This window comes from Enhydra lutris, unplaced genomic scaffold, assembly GCF_002288905.1.
Source record: "Enhydra lutris kenyoni isolate GAN:26980312 unplaced genomic scaffold, ASM228890v2 scaffoldscaffold4, whole genome shotgun sequence".
NCBI classification, from domain to species: domain Eukaryota; kingdom Metazoa; phylum Chordata; class Mammalia; order Carnivora; family Mustelidae; genus Enhydra; species Enhydra lutris.
Window position 1 is genome coordinate 2,650,957 of NW_019154088.1, and position 9,952 is coordinate 2,660,908.

The 9,952-nt window shown below is 42.6% G+C and overlaps 1 protein-coding gene across 1 annotated transcript in view; it reads left to right on the top strand.

Annotated features, from left to right (window-relative positions):
* Positions 1-9,952, top strand: part of LOC111138809 (apoptosis and caspase activation inhibitor) — a 150,893-nt gene that overhangs the window by 13,883 nt on the left and 127,058 nt on the right. The gene's annotated exons all lie outside the window — the stretch shown is intronic.

Here is a 9,952-nt window from a genome sequence, read left to right on the forward strand (position 1 = left end):
GATGTGGGGCTCGATCCCAGGACCCTGGGATCATGACCTGAGCCGAAGGCAGAGGCTTAACCCACTGAGCCACCCAGGCGCCCCTTTATGTTCCTTTTAAAAACTGCGTTGTAATAACTAGTAATTACTAGCAGTTCATTTTGTCCTTTGGATTTTAAATTTGAGTAAAGGACAGCGTATCTAATGGCTTGTAAGGAAGAAAGATGTTTCTTTAAGTTGAATATAGGGATTCCACATACCGATGTAGAAGGACTTAAGTCCTGGTTGAAATGGATGAAAGTTTTTACAGAAGTGAAAAATGCTGCACTATGCCCCTCTAAATTGGGTAGTCTGAAAATAGAAGTCTTTTCCTTGATTTCATAGGAATCAATACTTATGTTTATACAGAACTTTACGAAGCTTCTAGAATATGTGTTCTTTCCTCTTTTATAGCCAGGAATATGCATATTAGTGGATATGCACATAGAAGAGACCTGTGTACCTGAACGTGAAAACCCTTCTGTTTTGCTTTTGGATGGTTTTCTCTATCAGTAAGGTGCAACACCCTTTCCTTCTCTGGCCAGCTCTTTTTGAAGACAGAATCCACCCTGAGTGTGCAGCTGTGTGAGGCTGGAGAGTAGGAGTATAGTGAGAGAATGGAATAGGGGTGGTCGTACAGATGGCTACTTTCCACTAGGGTGTGGCATGAGGGTTGAAAGAATGAATGGCAGATGGATTAGTGGTTTTCAGGGGTTAGGGATGGGTTTGGTGGATGTGGTTATGAGAAGGTAACATGAGGTGTCCTTCTAGTGCTGATACTGATCATTTTCTCGATTGTGGTGGTAGATACACAAACCTACACAAGTGATAAAATTGTCTAGAACTTAAGACACATACACACAAGTGAGTACAAATAAGACTGGGAAAATCTGAACAACATTGGTGGGTTATATCAATATCAGTATGTCAATATTCTGGTTGTGATATTATACTGTAGTTTTGCACAGTGTTATCATTAGGGAAACTGGGTCAAGTGTGGGAGATCTCTCTGTGTTGTTACTACAAGTATTATGAGAGTCCATGATGACCTCAACAACAAAATATTACCAGGTCAAAAAAAAAATTTAAAGGATGAGGAGTTAAGAAGCAGAGAAATAAAATGAAGATTTTCAGACAGTTTGCTTTAAATTCCCTCTTCCTCCTGACTTTTATGTTGCTGTTGAGTTCAACCTGTCTTTTTTCTCCTCTGCCTATATTTTTGAATGCCTGTACCAGACTAAGCATCCTAAAGTGATGAATTCTCTTCTGACTTAATTAAACCCTTTGAGGAGAAAGAGAATTGTAAGTGGAGAGAGTATGTGAGTGTGAGTCAGAAGAGCAAGGTTCAGCCTGGTGTCATTATGTTATCCCCCCCCCCCCCCCCACCACACGGTAACCCTCTTAGAAGAGGTGTTTGCTGAGGGCATCGAACTCACGGACTGTTCAGGGACTGGTGACTCATCTTCTTGCCGGTCAGATGAGTACTACCCTCTGGTGACCTGAATTTTGGCCAATTACAGGCTTATTAGCACTTTTCTTCAAGGTGGGAGAAAGGTAAAAGGTAGGCTGCTTATTTTCTCTTTCTCTTGGCGGTTCTGTAAAAGGACGTAGGGAAAGCTTGAAGTAGGCGCAATAAGGTTAACACATGAACTACCTGGTTTTAGTTGAACCAAATGTATAGTCCCTTACTAGGACCGTGTCTGGCCTGTGAGAGATCCTGCATGAATGTTTGAAGGCAATGCAAAATTCGAGTCTGACCTAGCATTTATGCCCAGTGGCGTACTATTTTGGTTACTTATGTTAGCATTTTATTTACAATTTAAAACCCAACATGATTTGGGTCTCATATGTCTTTCCTGTTGTCTGTCTTTGCTTGCTGATTTCTTTCCAGGTGACTTATCTGTGATTGGTTTTTTGGTGATCACTATTATCACATCTTCTGATATGTGCTTTGATTTTTTCCCCCCATTCTGCTGGTGATTGATCATTTTCTTTTCACCATGTCCTATGCCTGAGAAGAGCCTCCATGTTCTCTTCATTGTAGGAGCAGGGCTGTATTAGTTTGCTTTTGAGGGATGGACTTCCTTCTCTGATCCTAAAATAATATTCTCCAGCTAGTCTGACTATACTCCTTGGAGTCACAGACTTCTAGTATACCATATTCATCTGTATAAATAAATACATAACCCAGAAAAGTACATTGCTAGTTTGTTAGATGTGCACATCATCAACTTTTCTAGATCTAGCCGAATTGCTCTCCAAAGTGGAGATGAGCTAGGATTCCTAGTGTTCGCTATCTTTGGCCATATGTAGTAGTGTTTGACTGAATGGTGTCTGGTTGTGGTTCATTAAACAATTATTTGAGTATCCACTACTTCCAGGTACCATTTTAGAGATTGAGCATATGGCAAAGAACAGGGCAGACCAAAACACGCGCCTCCTGGAGTGGACCTTCTAAAGTGTGGAGACACATTAAAGAAAAGCAAATATGTAAGATGCTAAATGGTGATAATTGCTTGAGATCGAGATGAAGTGGGGAGAGGCTATTATAATTTTAGAAAGAGTGGCCAGAGAAAGTCTTATCGAGATGATGACATTTGAATAAAGGCCTGAGGAAGGTGAGTGAGGAAGCAAGCATTGAAGATATCTGTGGGAGGAGTGTTGTAGGCCAAGGGCATAACAAGTTGAAAGGCTTGGTGATAGGAGTATAGAGAATAGCAAGGGAGACCAGCATGACTGGAACAAAGTGAGCAAGTAGGTGATAAGGTCAGAGAGGCATATGGGGCCAGATCACGGGGAGGCTTATAGATTATTATTAAAGATGTTAGCTTTTACTCTGAGATGAGCAGCTATGAGAGGGTTTTGAAGAGACGTGTGATATGGCTTAACAGGACCTCTCTGGCTGCTTTGTTGGTAAACCAGCTGGGAGGCTATTGCAACAACCCAAACAAGTAGGGATGGTGGCCGTGGCCAGGGTGGTGGCCATGGAGCTGGTGAGACGTGGCTGGGTTCTGGATCTATTTTGAGGGAACAGCATACAGGGCTTGAGGATGTGGGGTATGAGGTAAAAAGATGTATGAGGATGATGCCAGGTTCTCGGCCCGAGAACTACAGGAAGGAAGCTGCCATTGATTAAGATAGGCAAGACCATGGGAGGTGCTCAGTTTTGCATGTGTTATCATTGAGATGCCAGTTGGACATCTGTGTTAGAGTTCCTGTAGGACCTAGATGGCACCCTCAATAGAATTAGAAGGAACTTTTAACATAGACATTGCTTACACAAGTATGGGCGGGATGTGGGGAGAGCGCATAGATCGTAGAGCATTGGGAGGAAAGGCAACAGCAGAGATGTTACTATCCCTCGTCACTGAAACTCTGGGGGAGAGATTCCTATAGGGCAGTTGACCTTGAGAGGATGAGTCAATCACCTTTGCTCCAGAGATCTAGCCAGTGAAGGTGACTCTCCAGGGAGGGAGAAGGTGAATAAATACTCTGGTCTTATACTGCCCCCCCACCCCCGCCCTTTATTCTCCTGCCAGGGCTTCCCAGAATCCTAACCTCCTAGCAGCCAGAAGGCAAACAGAGCCTATTGCTGTCATCCATATAGATCAGCCTCTTAGGGCAGAACAGGGAGGAGGAAGAAGGATGGTGAATCTGGAGGGGCAAATGTAAGAGCCCCAGCATAGCATCCAATAGGAAATACCTCGCAGGTTGCTGGATGAAGACCTCTGGGGTGCAGGATCCAGGTCTGGCCTGGAGATACACATCTGGGGGCTGGCAGCCTGTAGGTGATACTTAGAGTCACGAGACTGCGTGAGATGACCAGGGAGTTATTAGTAGAAAAGTTCTGAGCACTGGGCAGCACAGTGTCTAGAGCTTATGAATATGAGAAGGAACCAGCAAAATGAGACTGAGTGTGAGTGGCTGGAGGAAAAAGATACCAGGAAACTGGTATCTTTAAATGTTTCCTGGAAGGAGGGATCTGTGTCAAATGCACTTGATGACATCTAGAAATTGACACTTGACTTTAACAACATGGGGTTACTAGTGATCTTGGCAAGAGTAGTTTTATTATTTTTTTTAAAGATTTTATTTGTTTATTTGACAGACAGAGATCATAAGTAGGCAGGGAGGCAGGCAGAGAGAGGAAGGGAAGCAGGCTCCCTGCTGAGCAGAGAACCTGACATGGGACTCAATCCCAGGACCCTGGGATCATGACCTGAGCTGAAGGCAGAGGCTTTAACCCACTGAGCCACCCAGGCGTCCCAGTAAGAGTAGTTTTGTTAGTGGTGGGATAAATCTATTCTTGAATTCAAAAAGAATATGGGAGGAGAGACATTGGAGACAGCAAGTATAAATACCTCCTAATTTTAAGGAGTCTTGTTATTATCAGAAGGAGAGCAATGGACTGGCGGGGGAAGTGGGTCAAGACCTGTTTTTAATTTTAATTTTAATTAATTAATTATTTTTTTTCAAGACCTGTTTTTCAAGACCTTTTTTTTAAAGATGGGAGAAATCACTGCATGTTTATTTGTTGATAGAGCAGTCTGGAAGAGAGGGCAAAAAATAATGTGGGAAGAGGTAAGAATGACTGGATTTATGTTCTTTGGTCCACATGTGGTGATGGAAACTCTATTGGACAGATGGTGGGAGTGCCCATTGCTCGGGGCTCAGACAGTTGTTGAACTGTAATCAGAGGAAAGGCCAGAACATAGAGGCATGGATACAGGTAGGGAGGTTGATGCGACAGGCCCTTCTAATTGCTTCTGTTTTCTTAGTGAAAGAAGAATGCTGTGAGTGAGGGTCACCAAGGAGGTACTAGAAGTGTGAGAGAATAGAAGGTAAGAATGGTTGTCTACATGGTGGGAGAGTGAATGAAATAGGAAACTGGCTGGGTTGCTGGGTAGTACTAGAGGCCCGCTAGAGTAGGTGTTCATGAACGTAAGGTAAGAAGAAGGGTGTTGTTCCCTCTTTCGCTCTGCTGTTTTGTGTGCAAGTAAAGAGGGGTAGAGAGTAGGATTTAATCACGATTACAGCTTAGCTAAACAAATGTACTGAAGGGAGACAGAAGACAGAGGGTGATTGGACTTTAAGCATTATTTTATATTCTGGGATCAGCTGTGTGGTGTGTATACCTCTGGTCCAATTCTCAAATGCCATTTTGAGGATGGACCTTTTGGTAAGAATACATCTAGCTTAATGTTTTGTTACTTTCCTCGTAGGATTTACATTGTAATTAATTGAAAGAGGGAATTTCTACTGCACACACAGCTGGTGTGTACGTATGTTGGCATATATGTACATATGTGTATGTATTCACTTAGAAAGATCGTACTGTCATTTTTTAGTAAATTCGAAGGTTCATCTCTTGGACCCTTGGGAGACACTCTAGAAAGCTCTAGGACATCTGTGCCAGGAGACGAGTGTGAGTGTGTGTAGTGATGCTGGTCAGAAGAACCACATGTGAAAGCCACTGAGCTGTCCATTCATAGTGGAATGAGTACATTAAAACGAGGTTGAGTCTCTCAAACATACTGTAAAGTAAAAGGAGCATTACATAGCCACAAAATACCTCTGTATTATTCTACTTGAAGTTCACACACAAGAAAATAGTAAGCTGTGTTATTTAGGCAGCCGTATTTGTAATGGTAAAATGGAAACCAAGGAAATGATTACGGTAAAATTCAGGATTGTTGTCCCCTCTAGGGGAGAGGTGAAGGCTAATGATTGGGGAGGGGTGTATAGCAGGTGTCAGGGTTGGGGGACTTCTGTGATGTTGACAGCTATTTATTTTTTGACCTGGATGATGTTCATTTATGTTTGTTGAATATTCTTTGGACGCTTAGGTGGCTCTGTTGGTTGGGCATCTGCCTTTGGCTTGGGTCATGATCTCGGGGTCATGGGACTGAGTCCCGCATCAGGCTCCTTGCTTGGCAGGGAGCCTGCTTCTCCCTCTGCCTGAGTCTCCCCCTGCTTTTGCTCCCCCTACCTTTGACAAATAAGTAAAATAAAATAAAAAAAATTAACTTAAATTGTATCTTACCTATTCTTTTATGTGTCTCTCTAGACAAGGAAAGCCTGAAAATGGATTTCTCATGATAGGATTTCAGTTACCCTCATAGACCGTGGGGAACACTTTGGAAGAGGCAGTCCTTTTCGGCACCTTGAGGCCTTCATCATGTAGGCGCTGCCTGTGTTGTTTTGGTCTCTGGTCGTGGGTAGTGGCATCTTATTTTTCCAAGTGGAGGGTAAAGGAAGAGGGGACTAGTTTGTTTGAAGTCATACTTTTGCTGGTAGGATTGGGAGTCCTCAGACGAGATCTTTTTAGGACTCTTTCTGTAAGGCTCTGAAGCAGCCGCGCCCACAGCTTTTCTTTCTGAACAGTGTTGTTGCAGTTCTAACTTATGTTTCACCAGCTTTGAGAATGGTACTGTACTCTCACTTAGGTTCAGGCATAAGATGTTAGCTCTTTAAGCAAGTTTTCTGCCCCTCCCCACCCACTCCCCCGCCCCCACAGTGGTGAGTCATTGAATTCGTGCCATATGCTCTATGTATTCCTTTCAAGAAGTCACAGACAGCCAGAGTTAGAAAAAATGTTTACAGTGTGAGCAGAATGCACTGGAGCAATATTGAAGATAAACATGTGAAAAAAACTCTTATGTGCAAGTCTGTAAGCTCTGTTTATTTTCAGTGGAACAAATACAAACAAAACGATTAGCTTGCAGTTTGGTCAGCATAGTTGTCCATGCATATTTTCATTTCAAGTTATTATATTTTTTCTACAGTGTAATTTTATGAAAAGTTAATTTTGATGGGGGTAGATTTTAATTATAATGGTATTTGATCCCCCCTCCCCGCCCCTTCGGACTGAACAGGAAAAGAAAACCTCTCCCTCTAGCAGCCCACAAAGCAGCAGAATGGCTGAATTTGTCCCTGTGGACTCAGTTCATTTTTTTTTTCCTGTTTCTGTGGTATGCATTTTATCAGTTTTTACTAATACATTCTCATCACAAAGACCGTTTAGTAGACGAACCTTCCCTTTGGTATTTGAATCATTTGAAATAACAGAAACAGAACTATGTATGCACTAAAAAAAAAAAAAAAAAAACAAAAAAAACTTCATTTGGGAACAACAAGAAAAATGTAAAACCACAAAAAAATCTTTCCTTTCTTATAGGCAGACATCGAAGTGGGTTTAATTTGATTTTCTTTTTTTAAACCTCCAAAGATAAAAAGCAACTAAATACCTGGAAATGGGTTTGCCAGATTCCTGGTCTCTGTGTCACTGCATGTTTCTGGTGGTTTCCTTGCAGGTTCTCCTTTGTCTGCTCTTACTGGCCCAGTGGCGTCCTTTTCATCCTGTGCCTCTCCCCCATGCACGTTCACTTTCTTGCCATGAAACTGTACCTTCTCTGATGGCTTTAATTCCTCTCCCTCTTCCTTCAGATCTGTGACCTTTCCAGTTCCATTTGTTTAGGGATTCTTGTTGATCCTCCATGACTTCTTTTGGCTCTGTTTTTTTTTTTCCCCCCACCTCTCCTCGGTACCTCCCCACCTCACTTCTTTGTTCCATAATTGAAAGTTCCCAGTCTTGGCTTACGTGGCCAGTCTAGTGCTTCTTAGCTTTTTCTTTAAATAGAATTACTCCTATCCATTTTACATCTCCACGATTTGAGAAACAGAAGTGTGGTTCTTTTCCAGGTCTGATCATCTAAGTCCTCCCAAAGTTTCAGCATTCAATTTTCCAGAGATTTCGTTTTAGTGTCTGTAGCACTTCTGTCTTTCTTCTTGTTTAGTTTCTTAATTTAACTCACACCTTATTTTCTTTCTTCCTTCTCTTTCTTTCTTTTTTGCTCAGTTTCCTCCTTGAAAAGTCTTAGAAGGTCTTTATGCTTTTGGCTGGTGTCTCTATAAACTTTTTAGCAAATTCAGTACTGTCAGACCCTGCAAATATTGATCCCTTCATGCTTTGTGTAATGTTGTTTTCATTTGAATATTTTGTGCTTGACCTTTATCTTCTAATCCTTTATGTCACCATGGATTGCATCAGCTGGCAAGCCTTTCATACACAAGGATCTGTTTTTACATCATTTTGAATACTCATCAGTCACTGGAGAGACGTTTCATACTCATTAGAGAGCGGTTTGTGTAGAGAGCTGCTGGTGTTAGCTCTATTTTTATTTCCACAGGTGTTGTCTTTCATTTGCTCAGTGCTTCCATTATATGAAAATCTGTTGTCAGGGAGTTCCCCTGTTGGATTTTAGTATCTCCAGGGGAACCCACCTTTTACCCAGTGTGACCAGTCCCCTTTAAAAACTTGTCTCGTGGCAAATTGAAGTCACTGAAATAATACTTGATTTAATGACAGATTTTGGTCCCAGAGAAGCCATTTTGTCACAGTCCCCACTTTTGGCTGTTGTGGCCACCTTTCTGGTCCTCCTGTTGCCAAGCTGGGCCACTGGATCACTAGCAGTGACTACAGGGTCTCCTGCTCATTTTTAAGAACTGAATGTTTAGGTTATTAGGTAATTTAGGTTATTCTTACTAGAAATATAGAGAGGATACTAGTGAATCTTTTTGGGTTAGACTTGTGTCCCTGATACTGTTTTGGGTGTGAATCGTCTAACTAGCTACATCCTCAAAGCAATGTGCTCCCACGTCTAACAGCATCTAGCACATTCCTCTCCACCGCTGCTGTCTCCTCCCTAATAGACCCAGGCTTCCTTGTAAAAAAGCAACACCATCCTTTAAAGGGGGGTTTGGGAAGCAGAGCAGATAAAGGCTCATGATCAACGTCCTGTTTATGTGGAAGTTGATAAGGGTCTAGAGAGAGCGAACACCTTCCTCATTCTCCTGACTATAATTGATATTATAGTAATATTACACTGAGATTACTTGATGGTGAATTTTGATCTAAAACTGGCATGGAAGGTTTCATCATGTCAAGAAGAGTAAGCCTGGGGGCGCCTGGGTGGCTCAGTGGGTTAATAAGCCTCTGCCTTCGGCTCAGGTCATGATCCTGGGATCAGGTCCTGGGATCGAGTCCCGCATCGGGCTCTCTGCTTGTCAGGGAGCCTGCTTTCTCCTCTCTCTCTCTCTCTCTCTGTCTGCCTCTCTGCCTACTTGTGATCTCTCTCTGTCAAATAAATAAATAAATAAAATATTAAAAAAAAAAAAAGAAGAGTAAGCCTGATTGTTAATGGAATACTTTGTGTAAAGTACTTAAAAGTAGAATGGGGAAAGTCCAAGTTTTATAATAAAGGCTACTGTAATAATAGTAATAAAAAAAGAGGGCCATCTGAGTGGCTCAGTTGGTTGAATGTCTGACTCTCGGTTTCAAGTCAGGTGGTGATCTTATGGGTCCTGGGATTGAGCCCTGCATCAGGTTCTGCACGAAGGGGGTGTCTGCTTGAGATTCTGTCCCTCTGCCCCTACCACTGCTTGCATGTTCTCTCTCTCTCTTTTTCTCTCTCTCTCTAACTCTCTAACATAAATACATCTTTAATAATAATAAAAGTTATTTTGGCAAAGCCTTTAATGAGGTCAGTGTAGAGCCTCTTGTAATATAAAATGTGTGAAACAGATGAATTCAGAGGCTCTGAATTGGGACTAAGATGAATAATCCTTAAGATTGTGAAAGTAAAGGGTTGCCTGGGTGGCTCAGTCCTTAAGTGTCTGCCTTCAGCTCAGGTCATGATCCCAGGGTGCTGGGATCAAGCCCCGCATCGGGCTCCCTGCTCAGTGGGAAGCCTGCTTCTCCCTCTTCCACTCCCCCTGCTTGTTCTCTCTCTCTCGCTGTCTCTCTCTCTCTCTCTCTCGCTGTCTCTCTCTCTCTCTCTCTCTCGCTGTCTCTCTCTCTCTCTCTCTCCCGCTGTCTCTCTCTCTCTCTCTCGCTGTCTCTCTCTCTCTCTCGCTGTCTCTCTCTCTCTCTCTC